Source organism: Lithobates pipiens, unplaced genomic scaffold (genome assembly GCF_037356315.1).
Source record: "Lithobates pipiens isolate NorthernLeopardFrog02 unplaced genomic scaffold, aLitPip1_a1.2 Scaffold_16, whole genome shotgun sequence".
Classification (NCBI taxonomy): Eukaryota; Metazoa; Chordata; class Amphibia; order Anura; family Ranidae; genus Lithobates; species Lithobates pipiens.
In genome coordinates this window covers 522,552,818-522,573,159 of record NW_027507748.1, presented here as the reverse complement: position 1 = coordinate 522,573,159, position 20,342 = coordinate 522,552,818, and the positions used below count along the sequence as shown (strand labels likewise).

General features: G+C 50.6%; 1 non-coding gene across 1 annotated transcript; it reads right to left on the bottom strand.

Annotated features, from left to right (window-relative positions):
* Positions 1-19,326: 19,326 nt before the first annotated feature.
* On the bottom strand, positions 19,327-19,517 carry LOC143986318 (U2 spliceosomal RNA). The gene has a single exon (XR_013276504.1). It is a non-coding gene; the product is annotated as a U2 spliceosomal RNA (small nuclear RNA).
* Positions 19,518-20,342: the final 825 nt, after the last annotated feature.

Genomic DNA, 20,342 nt, shown 5'->3' with positions numbered 1-20,342 from the left:
CTCATGGACACTTGGACATTCCCCCTAACCTATAAATACACCCGATCCGGTGGCCATTTTACATTCTTTCTTCTGTCACTGTAGGGAAAGGATCCTGTGTGGAGTAGGGACAGAGAAAACGCTAGCTATTTGGTACACAAAAGTTCTTTTCAGGACTGGTATAGGTGTTAGGTCAGCAGCCTGAGTTTCTTTTGTCAGTTTAGATAAAGGGACAGAGCGCTGTATGCTGCTATTTTAGGGACAGCTCAGCCAGATTAGTCTTTCTTCATCATCATCATCATCATCATCATTAGCTGTTACTATCAGGTCCACAAAAGAGCTGTTCCAGCTAATCGTTCCAGCCTACTCTTTTTTGCCAATTTGTATAGGGACAGGCAGGAAGCAGTGTGTCAGGCAGTGAGGATAATTTTAAAGACTTGCTGTTACTATTAGTTCCACAAAGGTTCTTTTCAGGACTGGTATCAGTGGTACGGTAATAGGCTTGTACACGTATAATATTCTTTCTTCCAAATATAGAAAGAATATTATACTTGACTGCTGCCCTTCTGCTGCAGTCTGCTAATCATTCACAACTCACTTGTTCCACAAAGCTCTTTATCAGGACTGGTAACTTGGTCTGTCTAGGGTGCTACGGTACATAGGCTTGGGTGCGGTACAGTCTGCTGTTCTGTAAGGACCGCTATCGGTCCACAATACATAGGGTTGCCGTGCACTACTGCTGACCGCTGCCCTATACTGCAGCAGTCCTTCAGCGGTATAGGGACTGACGCACAGTCTGCTAAACACTAATACACAACCTGCTTGGTCCACAAAAGTTCTTATAAGGACTGGTAACTTGGTATAGGGTGCTACGGTACATAGGCCTGAGTGCAGTACAGTCTGCTGTTCTGTAAGGACCGCTATCGGTCCACAATACATAGGGTTGCCGTGCACTACTGCTGACCGCTGCCCTATACTGCAGCAGTCCTTCATTGGTATAGGGACTGACGTACAGTCTGCTAATCACTAACACACAACCTGCTTGGTCCACAAAAGTTCTTATAAGGACTGGTAACTTGGTATAGGGTGCTACGGTACATAGGCCTGAGTGCAGTACAGTCTGCTGTTCTGTAAGGACCGCTATCGGTCCACAATACATAGGGTTGCCGTGCACTACTGCTGACCGCTGCCCTATACTGCAGCAGTCCTTCATTGGTATAGGGACTGACGTACAGTCTGCTAATCACTAACACACAACCTGCTTGGTCCACAAAAGTTCTTATAAGGACTGGTAACTTGGTATAGGGTGCTACGGTACATAGGCCTGAGTGCGTTACAGTCTGCTGTTCTGTAAGGACCGCTATCGGTCCACAATACATAGGGTTGCCGTGCACTACTGCTGACCGCTGCCCTATACTGCAGCAGTCCTTCAGCGGTATAGGGACTGACGCACAGTCTGCTAAACACTAACACACAACCTGCTTGGTCCACAAAAGTTTTTATAAGGACTGGTAACTTGGTATAGGGTGCTACGGTACATAGGCCTGAGTGCAGTACAGTCTGCTGTTCTGTAAGGACCGCTATCGGTCCACAATACATAGGGTTGCCGTGCACTACTGCTGACCGCTGCCCTATACTGCAGCAGTCCTTCATTGGTATAGGGACTGACGTACAGTCTGCTAATCACTAACACACAACCTGCTTGGTCCACAAAAGTTCTTATAAGGACTGGTAACTTGGTATAGGGTGCTACGGTACATAGGCCTGAGTGCGTTACAGTCTGCTGTTCTGTAAGGACCGCTATCGGTCCACAATACATAGGGTTGCCGTGCACTACTGCTGACCGCTGCCCTATACTGCAGCAGTCCTTCATTGGTATAGGGACTGACGTACAGTCTGCTAATCACTAACACACAACCTGCTTGTTCCACAAAAGTTCTTATAAGGACTGGTAACTTGGTATAGGGTGCTACGGTACATAGGCTTGAGTGCGGTACAGTCTGCTGTTCTGTAAGGACCGCTATCGGTCCACAATAGATAGGGTTGACGTGCACCACTGCTGACCGCTGCCCTATACTGCAGCAGTCCTTCAGCGGTATAGGGACTGACGTACAGTCTGCTAAACACTAATACACAACCTGCTTGGTCCACAAAAGTTCTTATAAGGACTGGTAACTTGGTATAGGGTGCTACGGTACATAGGCTTGAGTGCGGTACAGTCTGCTGTTCTGTAAGGACCGCTATCGGTCCACAATAGATAGGGTTGACGTGCACCACTGCTGACCGCTGCCCTATACTGCAGCAGTCCTTCAGCGGTATAGGGACTGACGTACAGTCTGCTAAACACTAATACACAACCTGCTTGGTCCACAAAAGTTCTTATAAGGACTGGTAACTTGGTATAGGGTGCTACGGTACATAGGCTTGAGTGCGGTACAGTCTGCTGTTCTGTAAGGACCGCTATCGGTCCACAATAGATAGGGTTGACGTGCACCACTGCTGACCGCTGCCCTATACTGCAGCAGTCCTTCAGCGGTATAGGGACTGACGTACAGTCTGCTAAACACTAATACACAACCTGCTTGGTCCACAAAAGTTCTTATAAGGACTGGTAACTTGGTATAGGGTGCTACGGTACATAGGCTTGAGTGCGGTACAGTCTGCTGTTCTGTAAGGACCGCTATCGGTCCACAATAGATAGGGTTGACGTGCACCACTGCTGACCGCTCACCTATACTGCAGCAGTCCTTCAGCGGTATAGGGACTGACGTACAGTCTGCTAATCACTAACACACAACCTGCTTGTTCCACAAAAGTTCTTATAAGGACTGGTAACTTGGTATAGGGTGCTACGGTACATAGGCTTGAGTGCGGTACAGTCTGCTGTTCTGTAAGGACCGCTATCGGTCCACAATAGATAGGGTTGACGTGCACCACTGCTGACCGCTGCCCTATACTGCAGCAGTCCTTCAGCGGTATAGGGACTGACGTACAGTCTGCTAAACACTAATACACAACCTGCTTGGTCCACAAAAGTTCTTATAAGGACTGGTAACTTGGTATAGGGTGCTACGGTACATAGGCTTGAGTGCGGTACAGTCTGCTGTTCTGTAAGGACCGCTATCGGTCCACAATAGATAGGGTTGACGTGCACCACTGCTGACCGCTGCCCTATACTGCAGCAGTCCTTCAGCGGTATAGGGACTGACGTACAGTCTGCTAAACACTAATACACAACCTGCTTGGTCCACAAAAGTTCTTATAAGGACTGGTAACTTGGTATAGGGTGCTACGGTACATAGGCTTGAGTGCGGTACAGTCTGCTGTTCTGTAAGGACCGCTATCGGTCCACAATAGATAGGGTTGACGTGCACCACTGCTGACCGCTCACCTATACTGCAGCAGTCCTTCAGCGGTATAGGGACTAAGAGTTTTGTCACAGGGTCATTTAAAAAATGACATGCAGAGGAAGAGGCAGGCCCTTCCGCAGGGGTGGTAGGGGTAGGGCAGGAGCAACAGGCTTGAGCCAAAGTGGGAAGTTGCAGAAGGTGCGTTCAATTACTTTAAAGGATGCACCAGACTTGGTTGAGTGGCTCGCTCAGCCTTACTCTTCTGCACCCTCCTCATCCTCTCGATCTGCACCCTCTTCTTCACTCTCTGCTATGTGCACCCCCAAAGACACTACCACCAACAACACGACCACCACCACCACCACCACATACCTTCCGCTTGAGTCACTGGAATTATTTTCCGATCCATATCAAGAGGACATTTCTGATGCGCAGCCACTCTTGGTATTGGATCAGGAAGAGGAGGTAGCAACAAGCGCTACTCAGCAGTCTGACGCCAGTACCCAGATCAGCCCAAGGAGGAGGTTGGTCCCCGGTGTTGCTGCCTACTCTACTTATAGCGGTGGGGAAGGTGACGTTGATGATGACGTGTCTAGTGATGTCACGTGGGTGCCCACAAGAGAGGAAGAGGAGGGGAGTTCAGAGGGAGATATGGACCAGCAGATAGGGAGGAGAAGCAGCAATGACTTACATTGCACAGCAGGGACAAAGCAGACTGCAAATGTATCAGGAGCGAGTCATCGACCATGTACGGTCACATCTGGCGCTCCCAGGACACCGGCACATGGCTCCGCAGTGTGGGCTTTTTTTAACGTGTCCGCTGCTGACAATAGCGTTGCCATCTGCAATCTTTGCAGTCAACGCGTTAGTCGCGGTAAGCCCAATACTCACCTAGGGACGACCGCCTTAAGAAGGCACATGAGCAGCCATCACCGAGCCCAGTGGGAGCAACGGAACACACAAAGCCACACTGCAGGCTCTCACCGTCCAGCCTCGTCTTCTACTTCTCCTTCTCCTCTCTCCTCACAATTGTCCTCCACTCCACCTTCCATCACGCCAAGCTCACATTTTTCTGCAAAAAGGCAGGCTTCCGTGGGCCTAATGTTTGAGCGTAAAAAAATGATGACGCCGGATAACCCTCTTGCCCAACGGTTGGCGGCTGGCTTGTCAGAACTCATAGCCCGCCAACTACTGCCATATAAACTGGTGGACTCGGAGGCCTTTCGCAAATTTGTGGCCATTGGAACACCACAATGGAAGGTCCCAGGAAGGAAGTATTTCTCAGAGAAGGGCATCCCAGAGCTATATGGCCATGTTCAGCGGCAAGTGAATGTATCTCTGGCACACAGTGTCGGTGCCAAGATACATCTGACCACAGACACGTGGTCTAGCAAACACGGGCAGGGAAGGTATATCAGTTTTACTGCCCACTGGGTGAACCTTCTGACGGCCGTCAAGCATGTAACCCGTGGCACCCGTGTAGATTTGGTTTTACCGCCACGGATTGCATGCAGGCCTGACTCTTCTTCTCCTCCTCCTACTCCATCCTCCTCCCTCTCCTCCTCAGCTGCCTCCTCCTTTTCCGCTGCTAGCGTCTCTTCCACTGCACCGCCCAAGCTCCCCAGAACCTATTCCACATGCCAGGTGAGACGTTGCCATGCCGTGCTGCGTCTGTTGTGCCTGGAAGCAAAGAGCCACACTGGCCCGGCACTCCTTTCAGCTTTGCGTTCACAGGCAGATGAGTGGCTAACACCGCTCAATTTGACAGTTGGTAAAGTGGTGTGTGACAACGGTGCCAATCTGCTTAGCGCATTGAAACAGGGCAAAATCACGCACGTGCCGTGCATGGCACACGTCTTAAACTTGGTCGTGCAGCGATTCCTTGTCAAATACCCTGGGGTCCAGGACATCTTGCGGCAGGCAAGGAAAATCTCGGCCCATTTCAGAAGATCTTACACGGCCATGGCTCGCCTTGCTGACATTCAGCGGCGACACCATCTGCCGGTCAGACGTCTTATTTGCGATTGCCCGACGCGATGGAACTCAACCTTCTATATGCTTGATAGGCTGCTCCAGCAGAAACGTGCAGTTAACGTCTACCTGTATGAACTCTGCGAAAGAAACGGTTCTGGGGAGCTGGGTTTTTTTTCACCGCGCCAGTGGCTGCTCATGCGCGACACATGCAGACTTCTGCGGCCATTTGAGGAGATCACCAAACTGGTCAGTCGCAGCCATGGCGCCATCAGTGACATGGTACCTTATGCCTTCTTTCTGGAGCGTGCATTGCGTCGTGTCATTGATCAGGCTGTGGAGGAGCAGGAGCGGGAAGATGAGGAAGTCGCAATGCTGGATGAATTCCCAGGGGGGGCTACTCTATCTGAGACAAGTCAACAACAGGAGTCTGATGAGGAGTCAGAGGAGGATGGTGCCGGGGCGGATGAGCAGGAGCAAGAAGAGCATGCTTTAAACCTTTCTGGGATCCCTGTTGTGCGAGGATGGGGAGAGGAGAATGAAGAGGACGACATTATCCTGGATGATGAGCAGGAGCCAGGCCACCACACCGCTTCCACTTTAGTGCAAATGGGGGCCTTCATGCTCCAGTGTTTTAATAGGGACCCCCGTATAAAAAGCATGAGGGTCAAGGACCAGTACTGGGTGGCAACGTACTTAGACCCCCGGTACAAACACAAAATGGCGGAAATGTTACCGCCGTCGCAGAGGGCTGTCAGAATGCAGCACTTCCAGGCCTTGCTTCGAGAAATGCTGCATTCTGCTTTTGCGTGCGCTGGCAGAGGAGCAATTCCCACTCCCAGAGAAGGATTTGCGGGTACCAATCCAACAGCGCCTGCAAGAAGAGGCCGGTTTGAAGATGTGTTGGTGACTTCGGATATGAGGTCATTCTTTCAGCCGACCCATCGACAGGTGTCATCCGGATCCAGCATCAGGGAACGCCTAGACCGTCAGGTGTCCGACTACATTGGGTTAACGGCCGATGTGGACGCTCTGAGGAGTGATGAACCCCTAGACTACTGGGTGGGCAGGCTTGACCTCTGGCCAGAGCTTGCCCAATTTGCAATCGAACTGTTGGCTTGCCCCTCATCCAGTGTCCTGTCCGAAAGGACGTTCAGCGCAGCAGGGGGGATTGTGACCGATAAGCGTACTCGCCTAGCTCACCACAGTGTTAACTACCTCACATTTCTAAAAATGAATGAGGCATGGATCTCGGAGGAATTCAACACATGTGATCAGTAGACCATGTATATGTCTATAAACAATTTTTGGAATCAAGCACACAGACCTTCTTAATTCATTTGGCTCACTTCCCTGACCCAAAAAAGCACACCGTACTATATGCCCCTACCCTCCTCTTTGAAGAGGTTGAGCGGTGTCATATTTCTACTGGGGCTGCTTATTATGAGGGGTTCCCACCATCCCTGTGCTGTGCTGACTTCCTCCTGGGTGTTCTTATTATGAGGGGCTCCCACCATCCCTGTGCTGTGCTGACTTCCTCCTGGGGGTTCTTATTATGAGGGGATCACACCATCCCTGTGCTGTGCTGACTTCCTCCTGGGGCTGCTTACGGTGCTGCTGTCAGCGCTGTATGTCACGGAGCTGCTGTCAGCGCTGTATGTCACGGAGCTGCTGTCAGCGCTGTATGTCACGGAGCTGCTGTCAGCGCTGTATGTCACGGAGCTGCTGTCAGCGCTGTATGTCACGGAGCTGCTGTCAGCGCTGTATGTCACGGAGCTGCTGTCAGCGCTGTATGTCACGGAGCTGCTGTCAGCGCTGTATGTCACGGAGCTGCTGTCAGCGCTGTATGTCACGGAGCTGCTGTCAGCGCTGTATGTCACGGAGCTGCTGTCAGCGCTGTATGTCACGGTGCTGCTGTCAGCGCTGTATGTCACGGAGCTGCTGTCAGCGCTGTATGTCACGGAGCTGCTGTCAGTGCTGTATGTCACGGAGCTGCTGTCAGCGCTGTATGTCACGGAGCTGCTGTCAGCGCTGTATGTCACGGAGCTGCTGTCAGCGCTGTATGTCACGGTGCTGCTGTCAGCGCTGTATGTCACGGAGCTGCTGTCAGCGCTGTATGTCACGGAGCTGCTGTCAGCGCTGTATGTCACGGAGCTGCTGTCAGCGCTGTATGTCACGGAGCTGCTGTCAGCGCTGTATGTCACGGAGCTGCTGTCAGCGCTGTATGTCACGGTGCTGATGTCAGTGCTCTGTATTACGGTGCTGCTGTCAGTGCTCTGTATCTCCTGCACCCTCTTGTTTGCCTACCCTGGTCCCTGACCTTCCCTCTCCTCCATTGCCTTCATTAGCTCCATAGTCCTGAATTGTCAGAACAATTTCCCAAATAAAAAAAAAATGCTTGTAGTTATCGATCCCAAATTCACCTCATACATGTATTATGCTATTGTCCAGGTGGTGGGACTACGTGCTACCCCCTAATAATTACCCCGTGGCCGCAAATTCGACCTAAAGGTTTGCGAAATTCGCCTCCCATTGAAGTCAATGGAGCCCGCGGCGAACGGTCGTTTTCGCGAACGTTTGTGTCCGTTCGCGTTTCGCGTTCGCGAAACGTCCCGTCGGAAGTTCGTCCATCACTAATCAAGACATTTCTGATGCGCAGCCACTCTTGGTATTGGATCAGGAAGAGGAGGTAGCAACAACCGCCACTCAGCAGTCTGACGACAGAAGCCAGATCAGCCCAAGGAGGAGGTTGGTCCCCGGTGTTGCTGCCTACTCCGAGATCTCTACTTATAGCGGTGGGGAAGGTGACGTTGATGATGACGTGTCTAGTGATGTCATGTGGGTGCCCACAAGAGAGGAAGAGGAGGGGAGTCCAGAGGGAGATATGGACCAGCAGATAGGGAGGAGAAGCAGGAATAACTTGCATTGCACAGGAGGGACAAAGCAGACTGCAAATGTATCAGGAGCGAGTCATCGATCATGTACGGTCACATCTGGCGCTCCCAGGACACCGGCACATGGCTCCGCAGTGTGGGCTTTTTTTAACATGTCTGCTGCTGACAATAGCGTTGCCATCTGCAATCTTTGCAGTCAATGCATTAGTCGCGGTAAGCCCAACACTCACCTAGGGACGACCGCCTTAAAAAAGCACATGAGCAGCCATCACCGAGCCCAGTGGGAGCAACGGAACACACAAAGCCACACTCCACGCTCTCGCCGTCCAGCCTCGTCTTCTACTTCTCCTTCTCCTCTCTCCTCACTATTGTCCTCCACTCCACCTTCCATCACGCCAAGCTCACGTTTTTCTGGAAAAAGGCAGGCTTCCGAGGGCCTAATGTTCGAGCGTAAAAAAATGATGACGCCGGATAACCCTCTTGCCCAACGGTTGATGGCTGGCTTGTCAGAACTCATAGCCCGCCAACTACTGCCATATAAACTGGTGGACTCGGAGGCCTTTCGCAAATTTGTGGCCATTGGAACACCACAATGGAAGGTCCCAGGAAGGAAGTATTTCTCACAGAAGGGTATCCCATAGCTATATGGCCATGTTCAGCGGCAAGTGAATGTATCTCTGGCACACAGTGTCGGTGCCAAGATACATCTGACCACAGACACGTGGTCTAGCAAACACGGGCAGGGAAAGTATATCACTTTTACTGCCCACTGGGTGAACCTTCTGACGGCCGTCAAGCATGTAACCCGTGGCACCCGCATAGATTTGGTTTTACCGCCACGGATTGCATGCAGGCCTGGCTCTTCTCCTCCTCCTCCTCCTACTCCATCCTCCTTCCTCTCCTCCTCGGCTGACTCCTCCTTTTCAGCTGCTAGCGTCTCTTTCGCTGCGCTGCTCAAGCTCCCCAGAACCTATTTGACATGCCAGGTGAGACGTTGCCATGCCGTGCTGCGTCTGTTGTGCCTGGAAGCCAAGAGCCACACTGGCCCGGCACTCCTTTCAGCTTTGCGCTCACAGGAAGATCAGTGGCTAACACTGCTCAATTTGACAGTTGGTAAAGTGGTGTGTGACAACGGTGCCAATCTGCTTAGCGCATTGAAACAGGGCAAAATGACACACGTGCCATGCATGGCACACGTCTTAAACTTGGTTGCGCAGCGATTCGTTGTCAAATACCCTGGGGTCCAGGACATCTTGCGGCAGGCAAGGAAAATCTCGGCCCATTTCCGAAGATCTTACACGGCCATGGCTCGCCTTGCTGACATTCAGCGGCGACACAATCTGTCGGTCAGACGTCTTATTTGCAATTGCCCGATGCAATGGAACTTAACCTCATCCGGATCCAGCATCAGGGAACGCCTTGACCGTCAGGTGTCCGACTACATCGGGTTAATGGCCGATGTGGATGCTCTAAGGAGTGATGAACCCCTGGACTACTGGGTGGGCAGGCTTGACCTCTAGCCAGAGCTTGCCCAATTTGCAATCGAACTGTTGGCTTGCCCCTCGTCCAGTGTCCTGTCCGAAAGGACGTTCAGCGCAGCAGGGGGGATCGTGACCGATAAGCGTACTCGCCTAGCTCACGACAGTGTTAACTACCTCACATTTCTAAAAATGAATGAGGCATGGATCTCGGAGGAATTCAACACATGTGACCAGTAGACCATGTATATTTTTATAAACGATTTTTTTAATCAAGCACACAGACCTTCTTTCTTCATTTGGCTCACTTCCTTGTCCAAAAAAAGCACACCGTACTATATGCCCGTACCCTCCTGTTTGAAGAGGTTGAGCGGTGTCATATTTCTACTGGGGCTGCTTATTATGAGGGGCTCCCACCATCCCTGTGCTGTGCTGACTTACTCCTGGGGCTGCTTATTTTGAGGGGCTCCCACCATCCCCGTGCTGTGCTGACTTCCTCCTGGGGCTGCTTATTATGAGGGGCTCCCACCATCCCTGTGCTGTGCTGCCTTCCTCCTGGGGCTGCTTATTATGAGGGGCTCCCACCATCCCTGTGCTGTGCTGCCTTCCTTCTGGGGCTGCTTATTATGAGGGGCTCCCACCATCCCTGTGCTGTGCTGCCTTCCTCCTGGGGCTGCTTATTATGAGGGGCTCCCACCATCCCTGTGCTGTGCTGACTTCCTCCTGAGTCTGTACCTCTGCTGTGCATATTATGAGGGGCTCCCACCATCCCTGTGCTATGCTCATTATGAGGGGCTCCCACCATCCCTGTGCTGTGCTGCCTTCCTCCTGGGGCTGCTTATTATGAAGGGCTCCCACCATCCCTGTGCTGTGCTGACTTCCTCCAGGGGCTGTACCTCTGCTGTGCATATTATGAGGGGCTCCCACCATCCCTGTGCTATGCTCATTATGAGGGGCTCCCACCATCCCTGCGCTGTGCTGCCTTCCTCCTGGGGCTGCTTATTATGAGGGGCTCCCACCATCCCTGTGCTGTGCTGACTTCCTCCTGGGTCTGTACCTCTGCTGTGCATATTATGAGGGACTCCCACCATCCCTGTGCTATGCTCATTATGAGGGGCTCCCACCATCCCTGTGCTGTGCTGCCTTCCTCCTGGGGCTGCTTATTATGAGGGGCTCCCACCATCCCTGTGCTGTGCTGACTTCCTCCTGAGTCTGTACCTCTGCTGTGCATATTATGAGGGGCTCCCACCATCCCTGTGCTATGCTCATTATGAGGGGCTCCCACCATCCCTGTGCTGTGCTGCCTTCCTTCTGGGGCTGCTTATTATGAGGGGCTCCCACCATCCCTGTGCTGTGCTGACTTCATCCAGGGGCTGTACCTCTGCTGTGCATATTATGAGGGGCTCCCACCATCCCTGTGCTATGCTCATTATGAGGGGCTCCCACCATCCCTGTGCTGTGCTGCCTTCCTCCTGGGGCTGCTTATTATGAGGGGCTCCCACCATCCCTGTGCTGTGCTGACTTCCTCCTGGGTCTGTACCTCTGCTGTGCATATTATGAGGGGCTCCCACCATCCCTGTGCTATGCTCATTATGAGGGGCTCCCACCATCCCTGTGCTGTGCTGCCTTCCTCCTGGGGCTGCTTATTATGAGGGGCTCCCACCATCCCTGTGCTGTGCTGACTTCCTCCTGGGGCTGTACCTCTGCTGTGCATATTATGAGGGGCTCCCGCCATACCTGTGCTATGCTCATTATGAGGGGCTCCCACCATCCCTGTGCTATGCTGACTTCCTCCTGGGGCTGCTTATTATGAGGGGCTCCCACCATCCATGTGCTGTGCTGACTTCCTCCTGGGGCTGTACCTCTGCTGTGCATATTATGAGGGGCTCCCACCATCCCTGTGCTATGCTCATTATGAGGGGCTCCCACCATCCCTGTGCTGTGCTGCCTTCCTCCTGGGGCTGCTTATTATGAGGGGCTCTATGTCACGCTGCTTGTGATCATCTCCTGCACCTTCTTCTTTGCCTGCCCTGACCTTCCCTCTCCTCCATTGCCTTCATGCGCTCCAGAGTCCTGAATTGTCACAACAATTCCACATATAAAAAAAGAATGCTTGTAGTTGTCGATCCCAGATTCACCTCATACATGTGTTATGTCATTGGCCATGTGGTGGGACTATGTTTGCACAGCTAGTAATTATTTTGTGGCTGCAAATTTGACCTGTAGGTTTGCAAAGTTCACCTTCCATTGAAGTCAATGGGGCCTGCCGTGAACGTTACGGTTCGCGAACGATCGGCCGCGTTCGTGGTCCGCATTCGCAAAACGTCCCGTTGGAAGTTCGTCCATCACTAGTTGCAACTACAATCTGATGTATTAACTGATTATGTGACTGCTTTATCTCGAGAATTAACCCGTATCCATGTGCAAGTGTTTACCTCTATCCCAGATCCTGAATTAGACACGGGATCGCACAGGTTAAACCCCTGAGATTGGGTATTGGTGAAGAAGTTCGTGAGGAAACACACCCTTGAACCCAGATACGATGGTCCTTTCCAAGTCCTTCTGACAACCTCCACATCAGTAAAAGTGGCTGGAAAGAACTCGTGGATACACACCTCCCATTGCAAGAAAGTCCCCATACCCGAAGAAGAAGGAGAGGCTGAAGGGACCAAGCCATGATCCTGTTTATCCTTTTTATTGTGATTTATGCTCAGGCCCAAGAGGTGGCCATAAAACAAAAAGATGGTAGGACTCAATTCTGGTATAACTCATCTAATACACGTGTTGCTACATTCATATCCCCTTATGGTAGGATACTGGGCACAGACTATTCAGTTAGAGACAAAAATAGGAAAGACAAGAATGGAAAATCACTTCTAGACAGAATGACAATTAACAAACAACAAAGACAGTATGCTGAAAAGGAGTTTAGACTGACCATTGAAAACCCCAGCCCAGGAGACAACGGGACCTATGTTTTCGGTATATGGTGGGGAAGTGGGTATTACAGCGATAGGAAACCTTTCCAACTAAAAGACATGTTCAACAATCCAGAGTGGACAGGTTCCCAGTTTACACCTAACTCTAACCCCCTGAGGCCCTATATGCGAACAATAGGGGATATGGTAGCTATAGCCTACCTTTCAGGATACTATGGCTGCAAAAACCAGATTCTCAGACCTTAGCCATCCAGAAAGTTGAGGACTTGTCCTGAGAGCTAAAACAGAATTCAGGGCTCACCAATCCCTGAGATCTGTATTTCACCTGGATAAAGGGGGGATGGCACGGATTGTTGACCCAGATAGGAATAGCTATCCTGGTAATGGTGGCTATAATCTGCTGTATTCTCCCCTGCATCAGGAAATGTGTGGAAAAGGCAGTTAATCAAGCTACCCCTACATTGGTGAACCAAGAAACCCCAGACAATGATTACGATGTTTATGTTAGACTTGGCGATGCCTATGATGACAGTTATGTGTTACGCTCCATTACAGTCACCCTCCCCCGAGATGCGACGCTGTAGGGCCATAGGGACAGACAGCACCTGGCTACATTTCACCAGCTGTATCGGGGGGGGGGGGGGGGGGGGGGGGTGAGCTAGTCACTGCCCTTTCCCTATGTACAGCTTAAAAGAGTTGCAGAGGGGAATGATAAGCCGGTGGTTTTAGGTGGTCTTTTAGTATGAGGGACAGTTTAGTAAAATAAGCATTTCAAGGGGGGAACTGTAATGGATGTGATCATGAGTGTTAAAAGTGAAATGCCTATTTCTGGTACTCTTATAGGTATCAATGCTTATCTTTCATTATCAGTTATCAACCTTAATCTTAATTAAGATGTCTGCCAACGGGGGCGTGGCCTGGCACCGGAGCGAGATGGCAGCTTAGGAGACGAGCTCCGTCCTCCGTTCCTCCTAAAAGCCCTTAAATAAGCAGGGAACTGTCCGAAAAAGCACCGCGGATGGCTGGGAGAAGTCGCTCTACCTCCCGGTCGCAACAGGATTCGGCGCCGCCGCTCAGCAGGAATATACCGGCGATGTTCCGATTACAGCCGGCCGAATCACAGGCCGCATCACAGGCCGCAATGCAGGCCGCACCGCAAGCCGTGGCTCAGAGTGGACACGGAGCACACAGAGTGGACACGGAGCACACAGACGGCCACCAGTCAGGTAGGGGAGCTTCACACACCTCACCCCTCTTATGCCTGGCTGACCTCCAACAAGTGGCGGCTGATATTAAATGCTCACTGAGCGCAGCAGTCTCATACTTAAAGTCAGAGATTAGAGCAGTGGCTGGCAGGCTGGACCAAGTTGAGACATCCACAGCAACGCATGGGGCGGCCATTCACCAACTGCAGCAGGCATCCACTGTACAGGCGCAGCACCTTATTGACATGCATAGACATATGGAGGACCTTGACAATAGGGGCCGCAGGCGCAACCTCCGCATCAGAGGGATCCCAGAAACAGTGGAATGCCCCCATCTACAAGCTGCAGTATGGGCGATATTTAACACGCTTTTGGGCAGACCGCCGGACGCCCCGGTGGAGATGGAGAGGTGTCACAGAGCGCTTAGACCAAGAGGCAGAGACACTGACCCACCTAGAGATGCTGTATGTTGCTTGGTTAATTTTGCACAGAAAGAAGAAATTCTGCGACTTGCACGTACCCATGCTAACCTAGAACACGAAGGAGCGCGTATCCAGATATACCAAGATTTGTTCACCATTACCCTCCAACACAGAAGGGACCTTCGGCCGCTTCTCCAGGTTCTCAGAGAACATCGCATCCCCTATCGCTGGAAATTTCCGTTCTGCCTGCAAGCTACAGTTGGAAATCGCACAGCAATGTTGAGGACACCAGGGGACCTTCGACAATTTTGTGATATTCTCAACATACCGTATGTAGAAGTGCCAGACTGGTATGGCGCTTTTATGCAACCGGAACCCTGGATCTCCTCGCGGCAGGAAGTAACACCTCGGACCCAAAGAAGCAGACAACGACGAAGAAGATCCTCGTCAATTACCCCACCAAGAAGACGGGGAGACATGGAAACAGAAGAGAGCCCACGTGCCTCACCATCTTCAGTTCGCCGCAGAACTGACCGGCTATAACTCCATAACAGGCTTGGTAAGCTGCTTCCCTAACTGATTTGACTGGGCCCTTGTTCTCCATTGCCACGATTCCACCCCCTCGCCCCCTGGTACCCCTGGGTCCCGAGACTATACCTAACCTTGTCACTCCATCTGATAACCACCTAGCTTAGGATCACGATTTTAAACTGCTTAAGGTTTTTAGATGCATCCCGGGGTTATGCTGTGTGGTCAAGCCTTCACTCCGCTTTGGGTGGGGGAGGGGGGAAGACGCTTAGCTGTCTACCTGATGCTACCAGGGTTAGTCAGCTTCAAAGAAGGAGACTTCTATGTGCGGCTGCTGCATCGCTACGGATATGGAGTGTGCGTTCACTTCACAGGCTCCCAGGCGTTTTTGTCGTCCCTTTACCTCAGGAGCGGTCATCCTTCATTTGGTCCGATGCAGAGCCATATCTGGAGTATGGGAGGAATGCAATCCCCCCCTAAAGAACTGACCCGGCTACGGACTGTGCCTTATTCATCCATAGCCCTTTCTACTTAACTTGGAGCCCCCCCCCCCACCCTCCCCGAAGTGCTGGACTTGGAATTCGTACAGTAGCTATTCCCGGTTATATAGCCATTTACCCCCTCCCCCCCCCCTTTTTTTATATATATATATATATATATATATATATATGTATACTTTTATTTGCTTGTTTTGTTTTTATTATGCTGCTTTGCCCCCCACTATCTTTGTCCCTTGTGATCCTCAAGGACTTAACCATCACGATGGGAGCATTGGTCCAGGGGGTAGGCGCCCATTCAATAAATAGCCGAGGCACCGGGGAACTAGGGTCCATGTGGACTAGGTGTGGGGTAGATATAGTGGTATTCTGACAGGTCAGGAGGAAAGTTAGCTGTAGAATTTTCTTTTGTGTTTTAGCTATCAGCATCAGTGGTGCCTTACTATCCTGAATGGTGTGGGGGTCAAGGCAAACGCTGGATTACATCAGGGAGTGGTATCCCATTCCTTTCTTAGAGCAGGTCCTAGGCCCCTAGGTGGGGGGGACTACAGCATAAACCCTCGTTAACTAATTGCTTTTTAGTTAAGGATTAGGGTGCCGATGAAGCTGGGTTTGAAGCTGGAAATCATCACGGAGGAGCTATGAAACGCTGGATACAGGTTAAATAAGTTACTGGATTATATGTTTGGGTTTACTGATTTTATTTGTATTGTTTTTTGACACTGTTTCTTCTTATGCCTTATGTTTATATTTTTCATGAACATCCGCTCATGGATGGTCTAGATTTGCGCATTTCGGTCTCTTGGAGCTCCCCCCCACGGATGGGGCTTCAGGATACCGGAATGCTAAGATACCGGTCACAGAGAGATCCTCTTCGGGGTGTGTAGTGGATAGTCAGGAGTCTTGTGCTCGTGGCTTCCACTGGGCGACTCTGAAATTATGTGGGGGCTCACTGTTGGGACCCACTCCCCTAATTGGGGGTGGGTTGTGATGGCGGGCTCCACACGTTCTTGGCGGGCCGATGCAGAGGACTCTACCCTACGTAAGCTCGCCATGATATATGGAGGGATTGGGGGACGGACGACTATACTGGTTTTGGTGTTAGGCTCCTTCCCCAAGCCAGAGTAGGCTGGTTCCCCCTCTGGAAAGATCCGGTCGGGACTTGTAACAACACGGTCCCGCAGGGATACCCTGCCTAGATAGCCTAGCAGGCTGAGGCTGTCTCCGGTTATCACCTCTCTAGACTGAGTAGGTGTACTTTTGGTGCGAGAAGTGTGTCCCGTCTTTCATCCTATTGGAATACGGTGTCACCCAGGGTTTCGGATTGGGGTCCGTGGACCCTTGCCCGAATCTCTGCCTAAGCTCGCATTTTCTTCCCTACCCACCTGTCCCTCCTCCCCCTTCTTCCCTCTTCCTACCCTTACCCCCCTCTCACCCACCCTTGTCCTCCCCCCCTTCGGCCTCGGGCCCTCTCCGTCTGCCATTAGCTGGAACGCCTTCTATCTTATAGTGTGGTATTAGAATACCCTTTGAGATGCAGTCCTCAGCTCCCCTGTCCCTCAAGGTTTACTCTCTAAATACAAAAGGTCTTAATGTTCCAGAAAAGCGTAGTAGTTTATTATCCGAGGTCCAGAGGCAGAAAGCCCACATTGTATTTATTCAGGAATCCCACTTCAAAACAGGGTCCATTCCCCGGCTTTCTAATCATCGTTTTCCAACGGTGTACCATGCAACTTGTGCTGAATCAAAGACCAAAGGGGTAGCTATCTTATTGGCAAAGACGCTTGGATTTACTGTCACTGATCAATTGGTAGACTCGGAGGGCAGATTCCTTTTTCTGAAAGGTACCTGGAAAGGTAAACTGCTGACCTTGGCAAACATCTATTGTCCGAACTCGAAACAATTACGCTTTCTAAAGGAAACCTTACTGAAATTGACCTTGTTCATGTCAGGCCTTGTGATTCTGGGGGGAGACTTTAACATGGCGCTAAATCCACTTTTAGACACCTCCACAGGCACCTCGTCTGTACCATTTTCAACTCTGAGACAGGCGAAGTTACAACTAGCTTCCCTGGCGCTCCATGACACTTGGCGTACCCTAAATCCAACGGGGAAAGACTTTACATTCTATTCGGCCCCTCATAACCGCTACTCACGATTAGATTATCTGTTCGTGGCCCAGAGAGATTTGAGTTACCTATACAAAGCAACGATAGAGCCCATGGTGATCTCAGACCACCATCCGGTCTACTTGACCCTCCGGTTCCCCCAAAGGGATACATATTCCAAAATTTGGAGACTGAATTCATTCCTTCTTACAGACGTAGGGGATGTGGCAACAATTAAACAAGCCATAAGTGACTTTTTCCGACATAATGATACACCAGATATTACCCCTATGGTACAGTGGGAGGCACACAAATGCGTGGTACGTGGGCACTTATTGGCTCTCGCTGCAAAGAAAAAACGGGATCAACAAGCCCGAATTTTGGAGCTGACAGCCAAAATCTCACAGTTGGAAGCGCAACATAAATGCTTGGGGGCGGCTAGAGTTGCGACTGAACTGGACGCAACTCGGATGCTCCTACGAGAGGAACTGTATAAAAGAGCGCGGAAACAGCAATTGAGATCACAGCAGTTCTTTTATGAAAATAGCAACAAACCAGGTAGGCTCCTTGCACGATGCATACAGAAACATACCCTTTCCCATACCGTTCATCATATTGTAGACAAGAAAGGGAAGGCTCATACAAAAAACGAAGAGATAGCACGTCAGTTTCACGAGTATTACAAGAGTCTCTATAACATACAGCAGACGGAAGTTACTCTAGGCCCGAGGGGGGAGAGGGCGAGCTTGATTGAAGATTTTCTTCAACAGCACAGCCCAACAACCTTATCATATGAAGACCAGCAAGCTTTGGAAGCCCCTTTTTCCTCGGAGGAATGGGTGGCGGCCCTAAAATCCACGAAACCGGGTAAAAGTCCGGGGCCAGATGGCTACTCCTCGCAATATTATAAATGCTTCCCAGACCTTCTTGGACCGCACTTTTTGAAGGCCTTTAATACTCTGACAAACACTGTAGACCCCCCGAATAGCCTGTTGGCTACACACATAGCGGTAATTCCGAAAGACGGCAAAGACCTTACCAACGTAGCTAATTACCGACCGATCTCGCTCTTAAATGTAGATGTAAAATTTTTCTCCAAAATGTTAGCAAACAGGCTTTCCTATCAAGTGCGGGGTGGGTGGGATTGGACCAGGTGGGCTTTGTCCCTGGCAGAGAGGCCAGGGACAACACCATTAAGGCTCTAAACCTACACCACTGGTTGACTTCCACACGCAGCGCAGGTTTTTTCCTTTCTATGGATGCGGAGAAGGCCTTTGATCGGGTGGCCTGGGATTATATGGATGCGGTCCTGGCGAGATTGGGCTTGGGCTCGCGTATACGAGCATATATTATGTCCCTGTACACGAATCCAAGTGCCAGGGTCCGCGTCAACGGCCACCTGTCAGAGGCCTTCCCCATCCAGAATGGCACCAGACAGGGCTGCCCCCTATCCCCCATACTTTACATACTTACACTTGAACCCTTTTTAAGATGCATTCGCGCAAACCCTGACATAAAAGGCATTGAGGTCAATAACCGGGAATTCAAAGTGGCAGCGTTTGCAGATGACGTCCTTCTCTTCCTCTCTTCTCCCTTAACGACCCTACCGAATCTGATGAAAATACTGACACGATTTTGATTTATTTCGAATTTAAAAATCAACTTTTCAAAATCGTTTGCTCTAAATGTTACCCTTCCACCTGACGTAGTTACACATTGCCAGAGGAACTTCCCCTTTACTTGGAAAACTGACGCTATTACCTATTTGGGTATTTAACTGCCAAGTAAGTTGGAAGATCTTTACATCCTAAACTTCCTGACTGAGCTGAGAAAGTTGAGCTTGGACTTAAATAAATGGGATGTGCCCGGTATCTCCTGGTTTGGGCGTGCGGCGATCTTAAAGATGACGGTGCTCCCGCGTATCTTTTTTTTTTTTTTTTTTTTTTTTTTTTTTTTTTTGGTGCACCGGTCCTGGAGGTACTGCAATACCAGGTCGATGCGTGGAGTGGACAGAGCAAGCTCTTCTTCCATCTCCCTGTTCTAAAAATCCATTTAATATATGGTCCCCAGATAGGGGACGTATCAGATATTAAACTGATAAGAACAGATACTACACTTGATCTTAGCCAAAAGGCCGAGAAGCGATCCCCGCGTATCTTATATAAAATGCAGACAATACCAATCGGCTTGCCACCTTCCTTCTTTGCGACATATAAAAAACTCTGTAGAACCTTTCTGTGGGGCACTAGAGGGACTAGAATTAAATGGGCTAAATTGGTACTACCCAAATCCGAGGGCGGAATCGGGCTACCGGACTTGCAGAGGTATCACTGGGCTACGCAGTTAGCCCGAATTGTGGACTGGAGAGTTCACATTAAATGTAAGGGCTGGGTGCGCCTGGAGAACCTAATGGTAGACTCTGACCTTAAAATAGTTCCATGGTTAGCTAAAAAACATAGACCGATAGGTGTACGTACTCACCCCCTAATCAATGCGACCCTAGAGGTGTTTGATCGGGTGTGCAAAATACATGCAGTCTCAGATATAATCTGCGCCCTCACCCCACTCAGAGGGAACCCCGCCTTTGCCCCAGGGATGGGTGGGGGGTTTCTCGCTCGGGAATGGCCACATGAGGAGATGCAAACCAGGCATTTCTTCTCGAGGGGTAGACTCCTTACCCAAAGAGAATTGGCGGCCCAGTCGCCCACTAAGTCTTTTCCCCTATGGCCTTATCTACAACTCAAACATTACTTAACCAGCTCAAGTGCCAAGGGAAATTTCACAAAAAATCAGACGACGTTTGAAACGATGTGTATGGAGCTCTCCCCCCAGAGACACGTTATTTCAGTGCTTTATGCTTCCATGTTCCATGAAGCACAGAGCATCCTAAAAACTGAGCATGACTTTTGGGAGAAGCAATTAAATACCGAAATTTCACACACAAACTGGGAACGAATCCACTTATATATCC